At 38.9% G+C, this 25,693-nt stretch overlaps 1 protein-coding gene and 1 non-coding gene across 2 annotated transcripts in view; both read left to right on the top strand.

Annotated features, from left to right (window-relative positions):
* The window catches only part of SHB (SH2 domain containing adaptor protein B), a 274,646-nt gene that overhangs the window by 119,801 nt on the left and 129,152 nt on the right, over window positions 1-25,693 (top strand). The window lies entirely within an intron of this gene.
* TRNAR-CCU lies at window positions 12,781-12,853 on the top strand. The gene has a single exon. It is a non-coding gene; the product is annotated as a tRNA-Arg (tRNA).

Below are 25,693 nucleotides of genomic sequence, written 5' to 3' on the forward strand. Positions count from 1 at the left end.
AATTTGTTGCCAGAGGATGTGGTTAGTGCAGTTAGTGTAGCTGGGTTTAAAAAAGGTTTGGATAAGTTCTTGGAGAAGTCTATTAATTGCTATTAATCAAGTTGACTTAGAGAATAGCCACTGCTATTACTGGCATCAACAACATGGGATCCTACTTAGTGTTGGGAACTTGCCAGGTACTTTCGTAGCCTATATTGGCCACTGTTGGAAGCAGGATGTTGGGCTTGATGGACCCTTGATCTGACCTAGTATGGCAATTTATGTTCCTAAAATGTGTTGCAAATGCACAATGTCAGAGCAAGAAAGAGACTTGTGAGGGAAGCCACAGAGAGGCTAACAATCTGAAGGAGCTACAGTGGCCAAGACTGGAGTGGAAGTTCACCAGTCAACCATATCAAGAGCTCTGTGGGATAAGGGTTTGTGGTCAGATGAGACAAAAATGGAGCTTTTTGGCCAAAATTCAGAATGCTAACAGGCCAACGCAGTATTAGCAAGCATTAAATGGGCACTCATGATTGAGCACGCGCTTCCTTAACATGAGCCGATCCACCTCTCCCAGGCACCCAATTTAATATTAAATATTTAAATTGGGTGCAGCAGTGAAAAGGAGGTGCAAGGGGAAATTGTGTGCCCCTAGCGCTTCTTTGGCAGTGGGCGCCGGGGAGAAGTGGCCATCAGCCGGTTAGGAAAATGGACACATTAATTGAGCATCCCTTTTCCTAATCTGTCCTGCCTGCCATATGCTTTTCATGTGTCGTTTTTTCAGAGTTTTCTGGTTGGCGTTATAGCAGCGCATGTAAATATAAAATAAGTGATATTTTTACCTCCATATATTGTACACTGAACTTTTACATGTAAAATCTGTTGCAAATGCATAATTTTTAATTGTGTATGGGGAGAGTGGGACCCGGGTGATTAGATGTAAGGCTGTAAGATTTGTCTGAAGCAGTGGCTTGCAAAAGTATTTAACCACCTAAAAATGTCAGCAGTTTTGTGTGGATTACAAATGACATACAGATTGTTCCAGGCAGTATGTTTATTGAAAATCAGTTGCTCTTAAAGTAAATTTTTAAAGTCACAATCCAGCCCAACGAAAGGCCTCGCTCACTCTGAATGACCCAGCATGTGCAGTTCGACCTTCCTCTTCCATGGGCTCGATAGCAGCTACCTCTGCAGAATGCCTTCCGCTCTCAGGCACATCAGGTAAGCTAGAAGGAAAGAAACAAACAAACAAAAAAAAAATATGCAGCAAGAATCACAATGGCATAAAGGGCTGGAGGCACACCCATCCCTGAGGGACTACCCCTTTTTTCCTTTGCTCCCTTGGGGCACCACTAACTAGAGAGCAGAAACAGCTCTTGATTTCTTTTGAATGCCCAGTGGAGCAAGCAGCCTACCCTAAAGGCCTTAACTCCCTACCTGCAATATCCCATAAGGAGCAGAATTCGCCAGGCCTGTTTACATTATGGGCAGCCAGAGGCTTGGCCTCATCTGCAATGCACAAGAAAATCTAATGCAAAATTCCAAAATCATTCAAATGTTTTTAGATACTAAAATCAATAACACCTAATACAGAATTTGTAAAACTAAATCATTTAAAACACTTTCTATAAACTGTAATTCATTGTAAAAATTAAAAAAAATTATCTGGAATACGACAAAATAAATAGAATCTACAGCCAATTTCAAAGTATTGTCAATTCATTGAAAACCTAGCAAAAGTAAGCTTTTATTAAATATCTAAAATGTGATTGGAAATAAGGTAGAACTCTTTTAGGTAGCAAATTCCACAGCATTGCTGCATAGCAAGAGAAGGTCTGCTGGCAAGTCTTGGTTAATCTAGCATTTTTAGTGATAGATCGATGAAAGAAGCATTTTCGAAAATTCTAACTGACCAAGAAGGAATATATTGCAGCAAACAGGTACAAAGATATTTAGGTTCCATATTATGAGGAGTTTTAACTGTTAATACCAGAGCTTTAAATTGTCTGTCAGACTTGGGAGTCAAAAGACATCACTTAATACAGGGGTAATAAAATCTCTAAATTTAGAACCAGACACTGTACATGCTGTCATATTGAGTCTATTGCAACTTGTACATTATCTTTTCAGGAAGATATAAATATTGTTGTAGTAATTAGTACAAGAGATGCTTGGGTCACTGTTTTCAGGTAATCAGTATTCAAATAAGTCCTTGGAAATATTTGAAGTATGATTTTGTAGTGATAACGAAAGATCTGGAGCTAATCTTTCAACTGTGAACCTCTTTTACAGGGAGAGTAACTCCATCTAAAACTAATGAAATCCTATCTGAGTTTGTCACTGAGCCTCTGTTTTATCTTAAGGACCTCTGTTTTAGATGAGTTTAGTCTTAATTTATTCCTTGTCATGGGTGATCTTGAGGCCTTCATTTCTCATCAACTTTGACATAGTGGGATAAGTAGTTGCATGTCATCGGCATAGATGTAAAAATCAAAACCAGTTTCCTGGTATCTCAGTATAATCAGACTACCAGGTATTTAATCCCAACTTTAGCCCAACAGAAGGAAAAAGTATCGACATCTGATGAAAAACTGACCTTGGTACTTTTGACTTAGACCAGTTAATTTTATAAACAAATATAGACAAAAATGAGTAGATAATTTCTAAGCATTTGGAAATTGACTACTTCAAGGGAAAGACATTAGGTCATCAGCATAAACAGCCAGTTTACATTCAAATTTTGGCATCAACACCAACCAAATTAGGGTCCTGCCCTATGGCAATAGCCAAAGGTTCTAGGGCTCTATTAAACAAAATTGGCAACAATGCGCAACCCTGACAAGTGCCCCTGTAAAGAGCATTTCTTTATAAATAAACTTCTCGCTGTTTTGACTTTTAAGGCTGGTCTTTATTGGTCTTCATAGCCAGGGTTTAAACAAGAGTTCAGAAAGATGATAATACATAGTCTAGGTTATGGTATAAAGGAGATTTGCTAGTTTAAGAAAATTATCCCCAAAATTGAACCATTCTATAACTTGGCAAAAGAATTGCCCTTCAACTATGTTGAATTCTTTTATGTATCTTAAGGATAAGGCCACCATGGGAGTCTGCCAATCATGTACTACCGATAGAATATCACAGATTAATGTGGAGTTGTCGGATACCATATGTCCTCATATGAAACCATTTTGATCTTTAGGAATGATGGTAGAGGCAACCTTGCCCAAGAGGTGAAAGAATTTTGTTATATATTTTACAATCACAATTAACGAGATGGGTCTATGGCTTTGCACCAGCAGTCGATCTTTTCTGGTTTTCTCAAGGAAAATCACCATGGCTTCCCAAAAAAAGACCACAACCTTTTTATTCACCAAGAAACTACTAAACAGTTGCTGTAAATTTGGTGATAATATAGAAGAAAAAGCATGGTAGAACTCAATTCCAAACTCATCTGGGACAGGAGCCTTCTTAGTTGGTAAGGATAGAATAGCCTATTCAATTTCTTCTGCAGTGATAAGTTTATCCAAAAATTCCCAATCTGCATTTCTTTAACTTAAGATGTTAAAGAAAATCCAAAAAAGCAGATATGGACTCCCTAGAGTAAGCAATTTCAGAGTAGAGAGAGAAGTAATAACTTACAAGCTTCTGCATAATTTCAGAGTCTCGATAAACATCCTTTCTCTAGCTTTCCTGTTACATAAATATTGCATGAAAATATGGCCTGATCTATTACCAGAATATTTGGATGTCTGTGTCCAGTAATAATCTAGCTTGTTGACATAAGGTAGTATTATATTGAAATTTGTTTATTTCAAGTGTTACACTTGAAATAAACAAATGATTTTTTTTACCCACCGGTGAGAGGTTGTATGTGTGCACCATGTGCAAAGAGCTCCTGGCTTTGAGAACGAGTCTGATCTCTGGCGGCTGGAGTGGCAAACCTAGAAGAGCCGAGGCAGACAGATATATAGATAAGACCTTCAGAGACATAATAGCCAAGTCCCAACTCCAGTGTGGCAGCCCTAGTATTGCCTTGGATCAGGAAGGTCTCCTAGTCATTGAGCATCACCCCCAAAGTGATCCTGTAGCAAGGGACCTGCTCTCCAGGTGATGCATTGTCCTCTCGCACTGTGGATGAATCTCCCATGGCTACTGTCCAAGAGGGAAGGGTTAGGTCTGCCATGATATTTGGTGATTAGATTATTAGGAATGTAGATAGTTGGGTGGCTGGTGGGTGGATGTGAAGACCACCTGTAACTTGTGTGCCTGTTGTGAAGGTGTCAGACCTCAGGCGCCACATAGATAGGATTTAGGTAGTGCTGGGGAGGGAGCCTGCAGTTGTGGTACATGTGGGCACTAATGACACACAGGAAATTTGGAAGGGAGATTCTGGAAGCCAAATTTAGGTTCTTAGGTAGAAAGCTGAAATCAGAACCTCCAGGGAGCATTCTCTGAAATGCTCCCTGTTCCATGCACAAGTCCCCAGAGGCAGGCAGAGCTCCGGAGTCTCAATGTGTGAATGAAACGATGGTGCAGGGAAGGAGGGATTCAATTTTGTAAGGAATTGGAAAACATTTTGAGGAAGGGGAATCTGCATGTGTTGACTTCTCCCTGAGCACCGAGAGTTCAGATTTTAATTTAGCCACATCTGATATAATTTTGGCCATAATAGTCGAGTTATCTTTCAGTAGATCCTTCACTTGCGAAAGGTCAGATGTGATGGTCCAGAGAGAAACATCTGGTTCCTTTGCCAGAGCCTTTTTAGTGGGGGATGGAAGATCTTACTTCACACATTCCGCCCCCATGTTGGAACTGGGAAAACAAGTCTGCTTTTAGCAGTTTTGGTGTTGCCATGATTTAGGAGTATTCCCTGATCAGATGTAGCTAACTAAGGTCAATGTGTAAAAAAAAAAAAAAACCAAACAAACAAAAAACTCTATATGGCAAACTTTGATATTTGTTTGAAGGAAAGCAAGGAGATTAGGTAGCCATCTTGCTGGTGCTCATAAGCCACATGTTTAGATCTTTGTCTATCCCCATATGCTTTAAAATGAAGACCACTGACCATTTTAGTACCCACCCTCTGGATCAACTCCATCCTGTTTATATCCTTTGAAGGTGCGATCTCCAGAATTGTAAACCGTATTCCAAGTGAGGTCTCACCAGGAACCTATACAGGGGAACTATCACCTCTCTTTTTCTGCTGACCATTTCTCTCCATTCCTATGCAGCCAAGCATCTTTCTGGCTTTTACCATCGCTTTATCCACTTGTTTGGCCACCTTAAGATCATCAGGTACAGTCATCCCCCAGATCCCACTCTTCCTTCGTGCTTAGAAGAATTTCACCTCCAATACTTTAGCTTTCCCTTGGGTTTTTGCAAACTAAATGCATTTCTCTGCATTTTTTTAGCATTAAATCTTAGCTGCCAGACCTTAAACCATTCTTTGAGCTTCACTAGATCCCTCCACATGTTTTCCATACATTCCTGGCTGTCTACCCTATTACAGATTTTGTTATCAGCAAAAAGACAATCTATTCTGTTATGTCACAAAAATGATGAAAAGGACTGATCCCTGAGGCACACCACTAGTGACACTCACCCCTCTTCAGAGTAAAGTCCATTTACCACTACCCTTTGTCGCCTCCCACACAGTTTTTAACCCAGTCATTCCTAGTTCCATACCAAGGGCGTTAAATTTATAAATCTTCCTTGCAGAACAGTGTCAAAGGCCTTGCTGAAATCCAAGTATACTATATCTAGTGTTCTCCCTTTATCCAGTTCTCTGGTTATCCAATCATAGAAATTGGTCAGACACGTCTGACAAGATTTTACCTCTTGTAAAACCATGCTGCCTTGGAGCTTACAATCCATTGGATTCCAAAATTTGCACTATATCCTCTGTTTCAGCAGCTTTTCCATTAGTTTGCTTACCACAGAGGTTAGATTAATTGATCTGTAGTTCCCAGCTATCTGCTTACTTTCATTTTTATGAATAGGAGCTACATCTGCCCATTTCCAGTCCTCCAGGATGACTTCAGACTCTTTAAAATAAAGAAATATAATAAAATAGAGAGAAAAAATAAAGAAGCATTGACAAGGTCAGCCAGCAAAGCTGCCAGAACTAAAACACATTGTTCTGAAAACCAATTGACATTTATCTCACTTCCAATTTAATTTATATTTATTTTTATTTGATCTGGATCCAGACCCTTCCACAGGGAACATCAAACAGAAATATTTAAGCAAGTTTTCTTTTTTCTTCAGCCTCAGCATATTCCCCACCCCCTTCTCTTTGAGTCTCATAATGCCACTTTTGCACTTTTTATCGCTGACATATCTTAAAAAAAAAAAAAAAAGGCTTGTCCCCCTCTTTACTGTATTTTTCTTTTATTTGAATTTTCATATTCCTCAATACTTTCCCAGCCTCTCTTAATTTTTACAGATGTTGCCACTTCCTCTTTTTGTGATCTTTTAGTTTATGAACACTATCTTTTCCTCCCTTACCTTTTTAGTTGCTTCTTTAGAAAATCATAGCAGCCTTTTTCCTCTTCCCTTCATTTACTTTCCAAGAAGAAAGATTTGCCCTTATCTCCTTTTAGTTTTTCCCATTGCCCTTCTACTTTCCTTAGAATTTCCCTTCCAGCTAACGACTCCTTTGAGATATTCTGAGGTACTCCCCCCCCCCCCCCCCCCCCCCCCCATTTTAAGAGAGTTAATTTTCCTGAAGTCTAGGATCTTCGTCTTAGAATGAACCTTCATCTCTTACGTCCTAATATTAAACCACACTTTCCAGTGATCACTGGATCCCAGATGACCATCCGCTACATCAGAAATACTGTCCTCTAGTAAGCACCAGGCCCAGTATCGCCCCCCTCCTGTGTGGGTTCAGTTACCAGTTGACAGAATAAATCTCCTTGCAGAGAATCCAGTCCCAATCAAATCTGACAGATTGAAAGTCCCTAGCAGTAGTGCCTCCCCTTTCACAGCAATCCTATGAATATCGTCCATTAAATATCTGTCCATCTCCTCTGTCTGTGATGGAGTTTTTAGTTTTTGGGGGGAATTATTTGATTTTCATATGCCTTAAATGGTGGATTCTACAGATTTTGAGTAATCTGGTTGGAAGTAGCACTTGGGAAATCATTAATTTGAAGAGACTGCAGTAAGTAATGCATTGTTTATCAAGTTAATATAAGGCATTAAACAAATCAGCTACATTTTTGTTCATTTTTTAATTTTCTTTCAGAGCATATTAAATGCATTAGGACCTCTATTGAACATCTAAAGAAAATTGGTCCTAAGAATTTCAACGCTGTCTTAGAATTTGTGCTCAACACGGGACAGCCTTTTGAAACACTAATTGTGTTTGGGACATTCCAGTATTTTTTTTTTTTATATTGATGGTTCCTTGTTAAAGATGTTATGTAACCTTGTTTCCTAAAAAATTCCCCTGAATAAGTTTTTAGTGAAACTTGGACCTCTGTTAGGGTTCATGAAAGCAGAAGTTTTTTGTATTATATGTAATTTATAGAAATTTGTATGGTGGGTATGTGGATTGTATGGCTAGATGTATGAAGTATGATTTTAAGTGTGCATGTGTTTATTTTATTTAAAATCTTTTCTATACCGTCGTTAAGCTAGCTGCTGTCACAACGGTTCACAATAAGGCACATAATTTCATGTTGCTTAAATGTGTTTAAATTTTATTAACTAAATAGGTGCCATCAAATACTGTAACATAGTTTCATATTAAATATTACTTAGTGGTTGTGATAAGTTATGTCTACTTCTATCTATATCAGCTATAAGGTAAATTAATACTTAAATCTAGTCCTTATGTTATTGCAATATAATAAAAATAAAAACACAATTCAAGTAAGCTGGTGTGTGTGTGTTGGAGTTCTGCTGACCGCATCCTACATTTCCCTTGATTCTACTCTCCATTCTCTTTGTGGTATGCTTGCTTAAATAGCCATGTGTTTAAACTTTTTCTGAATGCTTTGATGTCTCTTTGCAGTCTGATTTCTAAAGGCATGGTGTTCCATATTATAGGTCCTGCTAGGGATAGGGCCCTATCCCTTACTTGAGTTAGTCTGGCTGTTTTTACTGAGGGAATAGTTAGCAGGGCTTTGTTTGCTGATCTCAGGTTTCTATTAGGAACATGTATGCGAAGGGCTGTGTTCAGCCATTCTGCCTTTTCGTCATGTATTAATTTATGTATGGTGCATAGAGTCTTGTATTGTATTCTTTGTTCAATGGGTAGCCAGTATAGTTCAATTAGGGTTTCGGTGATATGGTCTCTCTTACTTTTACCAGTTAGAATTCTTGCAGCTGTGTTTTGTAATACCTGTAGTGGTCTTATCGTGGTATAGGGTAATCCCAGTAGAAGGGCATTACAGTAGTCCATGCTTGAAAAAAGTAATGCTTCTAATACTGATTGTAAGTCGTTTGTCATTAGTAGTGGTTTGTCTTCTAAGAGTCATAAGTTTGGCGTATCCTTCCCTTACTTTTAGAGAGATGTTGTTTCATATTTAATTCCATATCAATTATCACTCCAAGGTTTTGTACTTTCTCAGCTAATTGTATTTTTTGGTTGTTATTGATTGTGATTGGGTTTTGAATGATTGTGATGTTTTTTCGTTCAAGATGTAGGAATTCTGTTTTCTCTATGTTAATAACTAACTCCATTTGGTTTAGGAACTGTTTTATTATATCTAGATACATGTTGGCTAAGTTTAATGTTTTCTCAATTGAGTCATCAATTGGAAGTATTAATTGAATATCATCCACGTATATGTAGTGTGAGATGCCCAAACCAGCTAGCAGGTGGCATAACGGCAGCATGTATATGTTGAATAGTGGCAGATAGGGCTGATCCCTGCGGAACTCCTGTTTGAAGGTTTATTTTTTCTGACATTACGTTTTTGATTTGCACTTGGAAATATCTGTTTAGGTATGATTTGAACCATTTGATTGTTGTGTTGCATAATCCTATTTCTTCTAATCTATTTAATAGGATGTCATGATTTACTGTATTGAATGCCGCTGATAGGTCCAGCATCACTAAAATGTAATGTTTACCGCTGTCAAAACCTCTCATGATGTCTGTTAGCGCAAATAGTAGTGTTTCAGTGCTATAGCTTTTGCGAAAGCCATGTTGTGATGGGTACAGGATATTATTAAAAAGAGGGATCACATCACACTCATCCTTTACAACCTTCACTGGCTCCCTATCAAATATAGAATCCTCTACAAAGTGCTGACCATCATGCACAAAACTCTTCACAACCTTGCCCCTATTGATCTCACCTTCGCACTAATAACTCCACTAGACCAATGAGAAGAGCATACCAAGGCACTCTCTTCATCCCTCAAGCTAAAACGTCTCTAAGGAATAGGGCCTTTTCTACTGCAGGTCCCACTCAATGGAACATTCTCCCACCAGACCTCAGACAGGACCCTTGCCCCATCTCCTTCAAGAAAAAACTAAAAACATGGTTATTCAACCTTGCTTTTCCAGAACCCTCATTTTAGCTAACACATGCTCTCCATTTCTCGCAACATATCCCTCCTCATTTCTCTTCACAATTATGATATGGTTTGTTATAAGTTCTCTTTCATTTTTCACTTTTTCTCTAACACATGTTACCTTGAAGAGACCCTCAGATACCCTTTAGTCTTTTTCTGCCTAATGGATCCATGCACAATCAATTGGATCGACCGTTTATTGTGACCTTTATTACTATGTAATGCTAATTGTTTTCCTGGTCAGTTTACTTTCTGACTATGTTACCCAGAGTTTTTTCTTATACGTTCATGGTTCCATGTATCGCCTACAGGCAAGTTCTTTGTTCTTTGTAAACCGGTTTGATTTGTATCTACCCTGTTTCCCTGAAAATAAGACAGTGTCTTATATTAATTTTTGCTACCAAAGATGCACTAGGCCTTATTTTCAGGGGATGTCTTATTTTTCCATGAAGAAGAATTCACATATATTGTTGAACAAAAAAAATGAACATTTATTATATTCTGAATAGCTGTCTGGTTATGCTGGTTTGTGATGACAACTAACTGTGAATCCTGCAGGGTAAAAAAAATCTCAGCTGCATGCTCTGGTGTTCTGTGCGACGGGCATGCTCCCAAATAAAAACTTTGCTAGGTGTTACTTTCGGGGGAGGTCTTATATTTAGCTAGTCAGCAAAAACTCTACTAGGTCTTATTTTCGGGGGATGTCTTATTTTCGGGGAAACAGGGTAATGCAAGAAGATGGGTATATAAAAACAAAAAATAAATAAATAAATTATTGCCCTCTAAGTGTTCTGCTAATCGATTTTTTACGGTTTTTTTTCTATTAATTTTGCAATTAGGGGTAGGTTTGATACTGGTCTATAATTGCTGAGGATGAGTGGATCTCTGTTCTTTTTCTTTAAAATTGGTTTTACTATTGCTTCTTTTAGTGAATCTGGCATGTGTGAAGATTTTAATTTTTCATACGTGATGCTAGTATGACATTTTATTAATAAGATAGTTGGTAAAACTCTTTAAACATTTATAATAATATAGTTAAATATATTGATTCCCTTTCTGCTATCCTTTGTTAGAGTACTAGCTTTGGGATAGTGTGATATCTTTTATACCTAAAACAAATATAAATAGGTGTTCAATTCCCTCTTTCCAGATTAACCCACAGTGCTGCCGCCTTACCTTGTAAACCCAGCAATGCTGTTGCTTGAATATTGCTTTTTTCAATATATAATGCCATGCCTTGTTCCTTCCTTCCTACCCTATCCTTCCTGAATAAATTTTAGCTCTGTATAACTATATCCCATTTCTAGCCCCTTTCAAATGGATTGCTGGAGCAGACTTCTTGGCACAGTTGCATTCCTATTTGGTGCCTTCAGAATTTGGCACCCTAGGCAATAGCCTATGTTGTCTATGCTTAAATTTGGACCTTGTTAAAACCTAACTTGGTTATGGTAATTAAAATCTACCATATAACCTGAGCATAGATTGCCACTGTGTGGGGTGGGGGGGGTGGAGACAGAGGTCAGATAATTATCTGGTTTAACCAAGATGTTTTGTTTTGGTAATATAAAAAATGCCTGCCTGTTCTTCCAGAAGTAATTTGTCCACCACTAATATAGTGTTTAAAAGCATAATAAACTGGTGTTCTCACAAAATGGCCCCATTGATAGATCAAATTAGCAGATATGCTAAACAATAGTTATACCGTATATTTTTATGATATTTAGTGGATTTAAGCATCTATAACTTCCCCCACCAAACTGTGGTGGTAATGCTACTCTATCTTGACCTTAATATCACGGCCTGATTAAGATTCTCAGCACATGAAAAATAAATCCACACATCAGATTAAAAAGGTCTCACAACACAAATATTAATTAATTTTGAATTAAAATTGCTTATAAAAGAAGTGAATAAATACAGACTGCAGTGCCACAATAACTACCCCTTAAGACAACAATCATTGCAGTCAAATAGGTTGACCTTAAATGGAAAGGAATCTCTAGAAAAAGTAATCACATTATGATACTTTTGATTTTATCTCCATGAAGTAACATCAGAAAATATTTCTTCAAAAAGAGCCTCCCAGTGAAGAATCCAGTAGCTACTAATAGGAAAGTGCATTCTTTCTTACTCCCAGAAACGTGAAGTAGAATGTAGGGACAGTCACCCTTAAAGGAGTATGTAACAGAACCCAACTGAGTGAAGGCTTAGCCCAGAGGCGGCCAACTCCGGTCTTCGAGCCATAAACAGGCCTGGTTTTCAGGATATTCACAGTGAGTATGCATATGAGAGATTTGCATACTAATGGAGACAGTGCATGGCAATCTGTCATGCATATTCATTGTGGATATCCTGAAAACCAGGCCTGTTTATAGCTCTTGAGGACTGGAGTTGGCTACTCCTAGCCTAGCAACTCAAGATGGAAGCTGAGCCACATGATGGGCCCCTGAAGCTTTCATGTGAATGGCTGTGAGATCTATACTGAGGAGAATAAACCTCCATATAGAACACTGTCTTCACCTTACTTTAGCTGGTACTGCCGAACAGCTGAGATTGTGGCCTTGACAAACTTTGTATCTAGTTGTAAGGCACAATCAGTTTACCAGATAACTTCCAGCCCACGTTATTGTTCACGTGAGAATCTGAATTCACGTACTAGCTACAAAATCATATTGGAAACCCACCAATCCAGTGCCAGTGGATTGTCTTATCAATTAATATCAACTTTTGGATCCTATGCATATGCATGAAATCCTGATGAAAGGAGCAAGAAACCTTTTAGGTGACTGAAAAGGGACCTCTGGACTACTTATTTGCAATACACTGACTTATGAATTGTCTAATGAAGCTTCCAGCCAAACTTAGATACTAAGTTCTGTTCAGCCCACTCCTCCTCAGATAACTTTGGAGTACCTGCCAACTCATCCTTGCAAGCTAAGCTAAACTTTGCTCTTGCTTGCACACTTTAAGGAACCTTCTGAAAGTACTTCTGGTCCGGTACCCTGGAACTGTAGTGTTAACTTGTTTGCCCGCTGTGGGTGCAGCAGGTTGCCCTTCGTGCTGATAGAATACTAACCCGATTCTCCAGAGGAATGACCCGATTGCAGTGGAGAGTGAGAGAGCCTAAGCCTGTCACTGAGATGCCTTCAGTATCCTGCTGTATATAAGATAATCTGGTTATTTACTACTTATTAAATTGGGTAGTTAATTTGCAATTGGTCTTTGAATGTGCAAATTGGGCTAGGGAAAGACAGGTGTTTTTCATAGGCCCCAGTGGCCTAATGGATAAGGCACTGGCCTCCTAAGCCAGGGATTGTGGGTTCAAGTCCCACCTGGGGTGGCTATAAGAGATCATGCTTTGGATTATAACATTTTCATAACCTTTGCAATAAGTGATTTACTCTGTTACATGAAACTTCAGTATCTTCGCTATCAGCAAAAGCCATGTATATCTTATGCTGCTATAATAAAATTCTTATCTATTTCAAAGTTGTAGACATTCTGCTCTTTTTATGTGAACTTGGACCATATTTTATCTGATTTTAAACGTCAGATTATCTGTAAACCAATTATTCTTACAGGAGACTCAAGTATATTTGATTTTTTTTGTGGACCTGTCCTCCAGAAACTTGTTCAAGCCTTTTTTAAACTCTGCTATACTACTAGGCTTCATCACATTCTCTGGCAACAAATTCTGTAGCTTAATTTTTGACCAAAAGGATACTTTTTAAAATTTGATTTAAACTTTCTACTAGATTTAATGGAATGTCCCTTACTCCTAGTATTGTTTCCTAGAGTGAATAATCATTCCCTAATAACCTCTTCATCTCTCATAATTTTATAAACCTCTGTCACAGGTGTGTCCAACTCTGGTCCTCATGAGCCAAATAGGTTTTTGGGATAACCCGAATCAATATGTATGAGATAAATTTGCATGCACACTATCTCAGTCGAATGCAAATCTGTCATGCATATTCATTAGTGATCTCCTGAAAACCAGACAAATTTGCAGTCCTTGAAGACCAGAGGTGTGGACATACTGCTCTATCATATCCCCTTTTAGTTATCTCTTCTCTAAGCTGAAGAGCCCTAACCTCTCAAGCCTTTTCTCGTAAGGGAGCTGTTCCATCCTTTATCACTTTTATTCCCCCTTCTCTTTACCTTTTCTAATTGTGCTATAACTTTTGTGAAATGTGTCAATAAGACTGCACACAATATTCAAGGTGGTGTGTCCACACCATGGATCAGTACAAAGGCACTATTATGTTTTCTAGTCCTTTCCAAATAACTTCTAACTTTCTATTGAACTGAGCTGATGCATTCAATATGTTTTCCAGATCAACTCCAAGATCATTTTGCTGAGTGGTAATTGCTAATATGAATCCAGCATTATGTTCCTTTTGATCAGAATTTTTTTTTTCTTGCTAGGTGCATCACTTTGCACTTACCCATGTTAAATTTCATCTACCATTTAGATGCCTAATACCCAGTTTCACAAAGTCCTCCTGCAATTCCTCACAATCTGCTCATGTTTTAATAGCTTTGAATAATTTTGTCTGCAAATTTGATCTTGCTCGTTGAACCTTTTTCCAGATAATTTATGAATATATTAAACAGCAATGATCCCAGTACAGATCATTGAAGCACTCCATTATTCATTGTGAAAACTGACCATTCAGTCCAACTCAGTTTCCTATCTTTTAACTAGTTACAATCCACAATAGAACATTACCTCCTATCCCATGATTCTTTATTTTCCTGAAGTCTCTCTCATGAGGGACTTTGTCAGATGGCCTTCTGTAAATTCAGATACACTATATCAACCATCTCAGTCCCCTTGCTAGATATCTCTTCCTCTATTAAGCCATGTCTATCCATGTGCCCAGTAATTCTGTTTTACAGAATAGCTGCTGCTATTTTGCCTGGCACTGACAGGTCTGTGACATTGCACCCTTAATGAAATTGAGCAAAGCCAAAGGCACATGGAGCCATACTGATTGCTGGTAGCAAGGAGTTGCAAAAGGAAGCATTGACACCTTCAGAGCCAAAGCTTAAGAATAGGCCCAAAAATCAAGATGGATCTCTATCTTCCAGCTTGTGCCAAGCATAAGTCTCTGAGTGCTCAAGCTGTGAGCCATTACCTTGAAAGCTTCAAAGGAAATAGTTCATCGGTGCTGATCTTCTTGGATGCACAGCTCTGAATGCAGTAGGCTAGTGAAGTGTGCTGTCTAACCACCAAAGTGACTGCACATAGAGGACAGCTCTACCTTACATCAAGAGCTCCCCTATTTGGCCAAGTTCTTGCCTTTCTAAATTCAACCACGTTGTCCTAGACATGACTTTGTTCAGTCTGAGCAGGAGAGCTCATCTGAATGGTCTGCAAACAAATGGCCTCTGATCCCTCCCAAAAAAAAGGCTGTATATCAAACTGCTTGTGCTATTAAAGATTTTCAGAAATCAGTCTGCCAATCAAATTGCCCTAGTCCAGACCAACAGCTAACCTATGTCATCAAACAGAGGAACGTATTCTCTCCTCTTGTGTGTAGAAGCTGCCAGAATCTGTAACTCTGATATCTCAGATGGGATAATACTGTCACTTATCTGACAAGAATAGAAATGTTCTGGTAGACAGGATGAGTCACCACTTAGAACTTCAGAAATTTTCCCCAAGTCTTAGTGGGGAACTCTCAGAACAGGAAGGTGGCAGTTAGCTTTAGAAGGAAATAGGAAAGCAAATTCATTGGATATCTTCTTCCTACTTTGCAGAAAAAAGTCTGTGAGGCTCTTACAGAACCTTTAGTGTCAAAAACTTTAATAAAACTCAAGACTCAGACAGGACAAAAACTGCTTCATGGAACAGCTGGTCCTAGAACCGACAAGGGGCAGCTGCTTTGGATCTTGTCCTCGGTGGAATGCACAGCCTGGTGCAAGAAGTTACTTGATCTTAATTACTTAAGCAATTGAGATCATAATGTAATCAAATTTGATATCATAGGAGAGGAGGATATTGAGTAAAAGTACTGCAGTAGCATATAACATTGAGAGACTGATAGGGTGAAGAAATTACACAAAACTAAAAGGAGCAGTTGCAATGGTTAAAAGATTTTGAGGCATACCATTTAAAAAAAATAATAAATCCTGGAAACCCAGATAAAGTGTATTCCATGCATTCAAAAAAGGTCAAAAGAAAACAAGTCAACTGCCAGCATGGTTTAATGGTGAGGTGAAATGGGTAAAGCCAAAAGGGCATAGTTCAAAAAATGGAAAGCAGAGCTAAATCAAAAAAATAAGAACATAAGCACTGGCAAATTAGGTGTGAAACAGTAGTAAGACAGGCCAAGAGAGAATTTGAGAAAAAGCTTGCCAGAGAAAACTAATAACTTTTTCAAGTACATTTGAAGCAAAATGCTTGTGAGGAAGTTGGGTCACTAGTAAAAGGGGTGATCAGGGAGGACAAGGAACTAGCAGAAAAGCTGAATGGATTCTTTGCCTCTGACTTTACTGAGGAGGATGTTGGGAACATAACACCTGAAACATTTTTTTGATTATTCTGAGCAACTAAAATCTGATATTGGAGGATGTAATAGATCAGATTAACAAACAAGAGTAATGAATTAGTAGGACTGGATGACATCCAGACCAGAGTTCTAAAAAAAAAAAAAAAAAAATTACAATTCCTGAAGACTGGAGGGTTGCCAATGTGATGCCAGTTTTTAAATAGGGCACCTGCAGTGATCTGGAAAACTAGACTAGTGAGCCTGACATTGGTATCAGGCAAAATGGTAGAAACTATTCTTAAAAATAAAATTGGTCATGTAGTTAGACACGGCTTGATAGGAGAGAGTCAACATGTTTTTTTAGCCAAGGGAAGCCTGTCTTATCCTTTCGATTTTTTTTTAAAGTGTAAAATAAATATGTACTAGCTGATGCACTATATTTGGATTTTCAGAAGGCATTTGACAAAGTCCCTCATAAGAGACTCCTCAGGAAATTATAAAGTCATGGGATAAGGAGGCAGGATCCTATTGTGAATTGGTAACTGGTTCAGACAGGAAATGAAGGGCAGGTCTAAAAGGTCAGCTTTTCAAATGGAGAAAGGTCATTGAGTGCCATAGGGATCTGTACTGAGGCCTGTACTGTTTAACACATTCATAAATGATCTGGAAAAGGGAACAGAGTGATAAGATTTGCAGATGACACAATTATTCAAACTTGTGAAAACTGCAGTTGATTGCGAGGAACTGCAGAAGGACCTTGTAAGACTAGAAGACTGGGCATCTGAATAGCAGATGAAATTTAATGTGGAAAAATGCAACGTGCACATAAGGACAATAATCCTAACTACAGGTATACAATGCTGGAAAGCTATTGGGAGTCACCACCCAGGAAAAAGACTTTTGAGTCCATAAAAGGTAGACTAATGAAAGCTATTGCTATCCCTGGGAATGTATAACAAAAAATAGATCTATTTTATGGGATCTGCTAGGTACTTGTGACCTGGACTGGCCATGGTCTGAGACAGAGTGCTGGCCTCGATAGACTTAAAGATCTAAACATGTACACTCTGGAGGAAAGGTGAGATTGGGAGATATGATACAGACATTTACATATCTGAATGGTTTCCATACACAGGAGGCGAGCCTCTTTTAACAGAACAAGAGGTCATACGTTAAGGGTGAAAGGGGGTAGGCTCAGGAAATATTTCTTTACAGAGAAGTTGGTGGATGCATGAAATAGTCTCCCAGTGGAGGTGGTAAAGACATAAACTGTATCTGAATTCAAGAAAGCATAGGATAAATACAGTGGGTCTCTAAGGAAGTGATGGGAATTATAATGCTAAATTAATTGGGTGGATGGGCAGACTAGATAGGCCATACAGTCTTTTTCTGCCATCATGTTTCTATGACCACAGCTCTGACTGAGGTTGCTAAACCAGTTCCTCATTCAGTAACAGCTTTTTGTCTTAATCACATACTGACTTCTTGCTTATCAATTTTCAGTGGGGTACTGAGTCAAAAGCATACTGAAGGACAGATAGGCAATATCCACTGTTCTTTGATCTACCATTCTGATCACCTCATCAAAGAACCTGATCAAGATTGTTTGTTTGGCAAAATGTCCCCCTTGTGAAGCTGTTGTCATCCTGTTCACTCATTTCAAGGTACTGCATTATCTTTCAGTAGTGTTTCCGTAATGTTGCTGACTACTGAAGTTGAGCTGACAAGCTTCCAGTTTCCTGCGTTTTCCTTGTTTCTTCTTCACTGCACTTGGACTACATCTCTTCCTCAGTCTCTTGCAACCTCCTTGGTTTCCAAAGTCAAACTGAACACAACAGTAAGGGCTGCATTCAGTATGCCCTTTTGTTCTTTATAGTAAAATGTAAATGGTGTCAAACTTGTCCTAAAGTGACCTTGTGATCATATTGATTGAAACCACAGCTAAACAAAATAACCTCATCTTAGTTGGATTATGTAGCAAAATTGAATATATTCTCTTGGAAAGGAAAAAGGCAAATTCTTGGCAATCATAGATATGATGCTTTGTCTTCAGCATATTGTTTCAGCCTGAAGAAGACTGTTCTTTAAACATGAAGTCCAGATAGGTTAAAAAATGTTCTTGCCTCAATAGATTAGATTAGAAGTGCTTTGAAAAAGTACTTCTAAATAATGTGAAAAAAAATAAAATGGAGCAAGCAGTTAACCTTTGTATTTTCCAGCACCCTGAGCTGGTTGAAGCTCTAAAAGAAGCTGAGTCATAACTGCTAAGCTCTGCATTATGCAATAAACAGTCAATAATTAAGATATGCTGGAATCTTTAATATGCTGCTTATTTTGCCTAGACATGTTCTTTACTTGAGAATTTCTCATCGGCTTTAGTTTCTGCAGTGCATATGAAAATGCTGGTATTTAATGTTGGCGTATAGCTATATGTTTATAACTGTGTACTTTAACAGTCACTTTGTTTTAAATTCTTTAGTTTATGAAATATAACTTTACCCCTTAACTTTTTATTTATTTAATTTTTGGATTGTTTTCAGGTTAGTTGCGAAGTCTTATGAGCTTTTAGTTGATTTCACTTGTGTCAGCATCAATGCCACAGTCCTTGAGCAGTGCTGCCTGGCAGCTATGTCCACCCAGAGCATGTTGGGCTCAAATTGAGCATGGGTACTGCTGCCAATATATTATAGTGCTTCTTTGGCTGCCTGAAATGAGCTGGTAAGCTGATAAAGGGGGGGACATAAATACATTTCATAAGTCACAGCAGTGATTGTTAATTGGCTGCCACATATTTAAAATGCAAGGGTGATCCTGTCTATATAGGGGCTATATCTTTTTGTACCACGGGAAACAAAGGCAAGTATAACTGTGGTTCTGTGGTTGACAGCTCTCTGAGCAGCATGGACCATGTAATTGCCACATAATCATGCTTTTTAAAATTTTGTAAATTATTGTGATATCTGACTCCATACTTGAAAAAAAAAGATACCAACTGGTAACTTTTTAAAGGCACATTGAAAGGGGCCCTTTTAACTTTAGTCTTCAGTTCTGCTTTGTCAACATTTCAGTTAAGGCACTATAAGAAGTGAAAGAATTAATTTATAAGCTATGGGAGAAGGTAGCAACTTTGTTTCAGTAAGGTTGACTTTCTAGATATCTAATAGGGATGTGCATTCACAGTTCCATTCATTTGATTCGTTTCGGCGATACACACATCTGAAAAATGGATAGTGGGTACACAACAAAGCGCCTACTATCCATTCGTCAGACACGTTTGTCATTTTTTTTAGGCAATAAATTTGCATGAATCAAAATCCCTGGACAACTCCAACTTCTTACTTATAAAATTCCCACACTGCTGATGCCTGCAGAGGTGTCGGACTCTTACCTTTATCAGTAAATCATCTTGTTAATATTTTTCTCTTTGCCCACTGTCCATGAAGATGAAAAAACCCCTTTGGACTGCAAAAAAGCTGTCACCTTCTACCTAGGGTGAATGCAAGGCCATAGAAAGGCATGATCCCAATAGACCTGGGAATATGTTGTCAAAGCACGCCAGCATCTTCTCTTATGTTTAGGCAGGCCTGACTTTAGAGAGACATGTCAAGGATCATGGTGGCATCTGTTGCTTATGTAAAGCCTGCCTCTGTCGATTTTCAGAGTTGTGATGTGGAGTTCAAACCACACATTTGCATCCCATTACTGACTGGACATGGTTTCTCGTTGATATACTAGGCTTGAACTATCCATTCTGCACAGCTTCTTTTGAGGGGGTAGAGCACAACTCCGGTTCCTTCTAGGGCAGGGGTGGGCAATTCCAGTCCTCGAGGGCCGCAAACCGGTCGGGTTTTCAGGATATCCCTAATGAATATGCATGAAAACGATTTATATACGACTGAGGCAGAGTGCATGCAAATCTCTCTCGTGCATATTCATTAGGGATATCCGGAAAACCCGACCGGTTTGCGGCCCTCAAGGACCGGAATTGCCCACCCCTGTTCTAGGGCTTATTTTTATGATTTTGGTTTATATTCTCTGACTTCTGGCTTCCTGCAACTGCTCAGAGGTGAATTCTGTGATAAATTTGCATGTGCAGAAAAGTTTTCTACTGAGTCTGTTTAAATCGCTGTTTCTTGAAAATAAAATTTTCCATCCCATATCAGTTACATTTTCATTTTTTTCAATTTTTATCATTTTCTTTGTCTTGTCATTTGTTCTTCCCTACTTCCTTTTCTTTTCTCTCCTCTTTCCTTCAGTCTTAATAGTCTGACCACATCTCAGTGCCTCTTTACCTCTCAACTGCTTCTACTCTCCCACTTGCTCCTTTCAGCCTTTCCTTTCTCCCATGCCTCTCTCCCTCTCCACTGACCTTATTTCTATATCCCTTTGTCCTTTCCTCTTCCTCCTATTCAATCTTTCAATCTTAGTGCTACTCAACCCTCCATTTCCCCATGTTCACTTATCACTCCTAGTTTTCCCTCATCTCTATTCCCTCCTTCTTTCTCTTGCATTTTCCTCATCCTGTACCCAACCCTTACCTTCTTTCTCCATCTCTGTAATCTCTCACCATATGCCAGCAAATATTATCTGCCACCTGCAACCACTACAGGTTTAGTTCCTTGTGAGAAGCAGAGTACAACAGAAGCAGTTATAGTATGCACTGCTTGGCTGATTCAGATTTTTTTTTTTTTTTTAAAGTAGGGGGATGGCTTGGGGGAAGAGTATGAAAAAGTGGCATTCTTGCTCAGGGGTAAGGGAGTTAAAAGAAGCGGTAACCCATTTGCTGATGGAATTAATCTTGGCAACTTTTCGGGGTTGTGGGGGAAGGAGCAAATTGCTTTAAAAAAAAAAAAAGTGAACTTGGCTGGAGGGCTTTTGGACCTGTCTTCTGAGCCACCAGAGGGCTCTAGTGAATGATTTGTACAAAGAAAGCTGTACTCAACCTGACACCAGGACCAGCTCCCCTGTTCCTGAATTACCAGATTGGCTCCAAAGTATTGAAAAGGGTTGCCTGAAACAAGGAAGTGTTCTCAGCATCTGGAAGGCTGCCTAGATCCATGCTTCAAAACCTAACCTGCAAAAATTTATCCCAATTGCAAGTATATATTTTGACCTGAGTTATCTGACATGCAAATTTGTATCCTGATTTAAATCTGACCTAAAAATGTATAATTTAATTTGGACTATCTGGCTTGCTTGAACTGTACTGGACTTGTTGCCACCAGGCTTTTTTAAACATCTGCTGTTTCTAAATGGTACCTGCATTCTCTTTGGACCTTAGAGAACTGTCCTGGCTCCATGATTTGTGTCACAGCTGAATCCACCATATATAAGAAATTAATCTGCTGTGTTCTATATCTGTAGGACCTTCATGGGAACAACTTTAAACCAACTGATAAGTTGTATAACCTTTTGGTCCACTTTTTTTTAAATATATTTTTTTCTGTTTTAATGTCCAATATCTATGAACTTTTCATATTTTTCTTAAAACACAGTCCCAACCCATGAAGATCCCTAGAACAGGTCACATCTCAAACATCTCAATTGCAACTCTCTTTACTTATCTTTTTATCTGGAGACTAACTCTGCTCACAACCCTGACATGGCCATGCTTCGGTATATGATCTTCAGGGGGTTCCACAAAACCTTTCAAAAAATGCTCTCTATTTTCCTTCCAGCATGTGTCCCGAGAGATTTCAGCTTTTTAGTAATTCATGAAAGACCTTTAAACATGGCGCCCAAACACTCTAACTTTATATGTCAAAACGTGCTGATGTCATAGATTACGTCAGGGAATACCAATTGAATGTGATAAAAATATACTGAAGAACAGTGTGGTGTGTTTTTTGACTTTATTATAGTTACCTCAGATTTCTGAGTTTTTTTAGGCTTGTTTTGTGGATTTTTGATGGTTTTTTTAATCATTTATTTGTTAAATTTCTATACTGGTATTTGGTGGGGACCATCATATTAGTTTACAAAATTACATAAAAATTTAAACTAAAAATCAAAAAAATTTACAAATAATAAAATGACAATTCTAGTAAGTTAAAACTTCATACAATTTTCATAATAATGGCCTAACAGTGAGACATCTGGACAACATTCAACACTGTGACTAACTCAACTATGTTTCTCCTCAGCCTTTAGTTCTTTTTCTTTTTTGTGATTTTTTTGTTTCACAGATTACTGCCACCATCATGAAACGCTTGTTGAAAAAGACATGTGTATGTCTGCTGTTGGGTGTGAAACCTGCTCAAGTGTTGATTTGCTGCTATTCCACTGGAGAAGTACAATTATGCAGTGGTTGTCATGGCCTCAGAATTACAGCTAACCTGGGGCCCCAAGATAAAATAGAAAACAGGGTTTTCCCAACAAACATACATCCTGCATGTTGGTGGGCTTTTTGTTATCCCCACTAGCTCTCCCCCCACACACCTTTTTGTAAAAGACAGCCTTTAGCTTGTCCACTTGTGTGACTGGTGAACCTGCTTATTTTCAGAGAAAGCGAAGTTGAAAACTTGTAAAAGATCACAGAGGACAGCAGTTCATCAGTTACACAAACCTATTCTCTTACCTCCACTTCAGTTGTTTTCCCTCTCAGTCAAAGCTAAATAGAACTGAGGGGGAACTGCAGGGCCACTGAAAACGGCATGAAGAGAAACGTTAGGGATTACCATCCGACATCAGCATTTGGGCGGCCTTTCCCCCTGGATGACAGCTATTACAACATGACTTTTCTCTTCACACCATTTTTAGCTTTTAAATGCTCTCAGTATGACCATTCCCTTGTAAATCCTTTTGCCCGTGTGAACCGAATAGTGGATGCCTGTCAATAAATGTGAGTTTAACCTTACCTACATCTTCTATCTCCTGCTGCTTAAGTACTTCTACAGTTCCTATGCCCACTGTCATTGCTTACTAACGATAGGTAGTTTATTCAACCTCACATTTTGATTAGCTTTATACACACTGTACTTGGGGTGTCTTTTGCTTACACACCCCCTCACTTTTACCCTCAATATCAAATGATACATTAGCCCAATGCCAGGAAATCCCTTCATAAACTTTTCCTTGTAGTTTTCTAATCCTTTTTTGTCCCTGTGTTTGGAGAGACTGTCAGCTAGAGGATCCTTGTTTATAAACTTGTTGTTTGATAGTTTTTAATATCCTGAATATATCTTTTGGATACTTACTGGTGAAATCTTTATTTTTTATTTTGTACTTCCTATCAAATTTGACAGTGTTTATCAAACTTTTGTGTGTCCACAGTAATGCTATAACGCCGGGTAAGCCTATGGGGTATATATAATGCTATAATGCTGTTTATTATGCTCTGTGTCCATTTTTCGATGTTTTGCTTTTGTATTTGATGATTAAGTTTCCTTCTAATGCAGTTCTTATGAAACATGGCCCATGTCAGGGGACCTTTCACCTGTATGCAAGAATTTTGGGCTATTGCTTACACCCTTCTTATTTCTTTGAATAAAGCTGTTATGAACACTTGATGAACTGTATGGACATTTATAATTTATCCTGCCACATTTCTTTGCGAAGAGGACATTAAATTATGGGAATGGGCAAGCAACTGTTGGGTTGTTCTACATGCGACCTTTGTTCTGGGAATTGCCAACACATTAACAGATTGCCACATCAAGGTGCTTCACCTTCATGAATGGTCCTACATCAGTCGATAGCTGACAGGATGTTCGAAGTTTGCGGACATCCTTCAAAGGACCTCTTTGCGTCGGAGGAAAACGGAAAGATTTTGTTCTAGTCTATCCAATGAACTCAGCTCTGCTCAGATGCTTTTCTGCTCAGCTGGAATGCAGATCTCATGTATGCTTTTCCACCAGCTCCGCTGTTAGCCAAGACAGTGCAAAATGCGCTCAAGGACTGGGCCCGCACGATACTTATTGCACAGCATGGCTTGACTGGTTCATTAGCACATGGATCCCTCGAGGGGCAGATATCCAACCTTATTAAATCAAGAGCAGGGTTGTGTGCATCATCCAAACAGTCACTTCCTCAATTTGACCTCCTAGATGTTGAGTGCTTGCTGATAACTTTACTTTCCTTACCCAAGGAAGTGTCTTCCAGAAAGATCTCAAATAGGAGAGCTTACAGTTTTAAATGGAAACTATTCTCATCCTGGTGTTAACAAAGTTCCTTGGACCCATCGGCATGCAAGTCACAAAAACTGCTTCAGTACTTGTTCTGTCTTTCCTCTTAAGGACTCAGTACCTTGTCAGTCAGAATGCATCTCCATCCCATAGCAGCCTACCATGTTCAAGTAGAAGACTGGTTGATTTCTAGTCATTTGTTGGTGTCTGTTTATGAAAGGTCTTTAGCATACTAAACCTCTCATGGCCAACCATCTGTTCCATTGGATCTTAATGTTCTGGCACAGCTTATGAAGACACCTTTCGAACCATGTCTGCTTCTTTAAAATTTGTCACATGGAAAGTTATTCTTTGTTGCAGTCATGTCAGCCAGAAGAGTCAGTGAGCTTCAAGCATTAGTACATTACTCTCCATATACTCACTTCCATAACAGGGAAGTACTATTATCCCACCCCAAGTTTCTTCTAGAAATGGTCTGTGTTTCATATAAATCATACCATTGTGTTGCCCATGTTCTTTCCAAGGCTGCATACATATGAAGGGGAAAAGCCTTTTATGTATTGGACTGTAAAAGAACCTTGGCTTACTATTGAAAGAGGACGCAGCCTCACAACTATTAATCTCTTATGATAAGAACATAAGAAATTGCCATGCTGGGTCAGACCAAGGGTCCATCAAGCCCAGCATCCTGTTTCCAACAGAGGCCAAAACCAGGCCACAAGAACCTGGCAATTACCCAAACACTAAGAAGAACCCATGCTACTGATGCAATTAATAGCAGTGGCTATTCCCTAAGTAAAATTGATTAATAGCCATTAATGGACTTCTCCTCCAAGAACTTATCCAAACCTTTTTTGAACCCAGCTACACTAACTGCACTAACCACATCCTCTGGCAACAAATTCCAGAGATTTATTGTGCGTTGAGTGAAAAATAGTTTTCTCCGATTAGTCTTAAATGTGCTACTTGCTAACTTCATGGAATGCCCCCTAGTCCTTCTATTATTCGAAAGTCAAAATAACCGAGTCACATCTACTCGTTCAAGACCTCTCATGATCTTAAAGACCTCTATCATATCCCCCCTCAGCCGTCTCTTCTCCAAGCTGAACAGCCCTAATCTCTTCAGCCTTTCCTCATAGGGAAGCTGTTCCATCCCCTTTATCATTTTGGTTGCCCTTCTCTGTACCTTCTCCATCGCAACTATATCTTTTTTGAGATGCGGCGACCAGAATTGTACACAGTATTCAAGGTGTGGTCTCGCCATGGAGCGATATAGAGGCATTCGTCTTGGTATAGCAGTTGCCAAATGTATGTTGTTCAGTTGGCTAGCAGACTATATTGTGCACTGTTATGTGCTAGCTGGCCCTCAGATCACAGATTTCAGTTAAGGCTCATCAAGTGACTACCATAGCTACATCATTGGCTCATCTGTGAGCCGAACCTATTGAAAATATCTGCAAAGCTGCAACTTGGCTGTCAGTGCATACCTTAAGATTGTCCAGACTACAATGAGACATTATCAAGAAGTGACAGTAAATTTAGACAGTTTTCATAGCCTGT

This window comes from Rhinatrema bivittatum, chromosome 1 (genome assembly GCF_901001135.1).
Source record: "Rhinatrema bivittatum chromosome 1, aRhiBiv1.1, whole genome shotgun sequence".
Taxonomy (NCBI): domain Eukaryota; kingdom Metazoa; phylum Chordata; class Amphibia; order Gymnophiona; family Rhinatrematidae; genus Rhinatrema; species Rhinatrema bivittatum.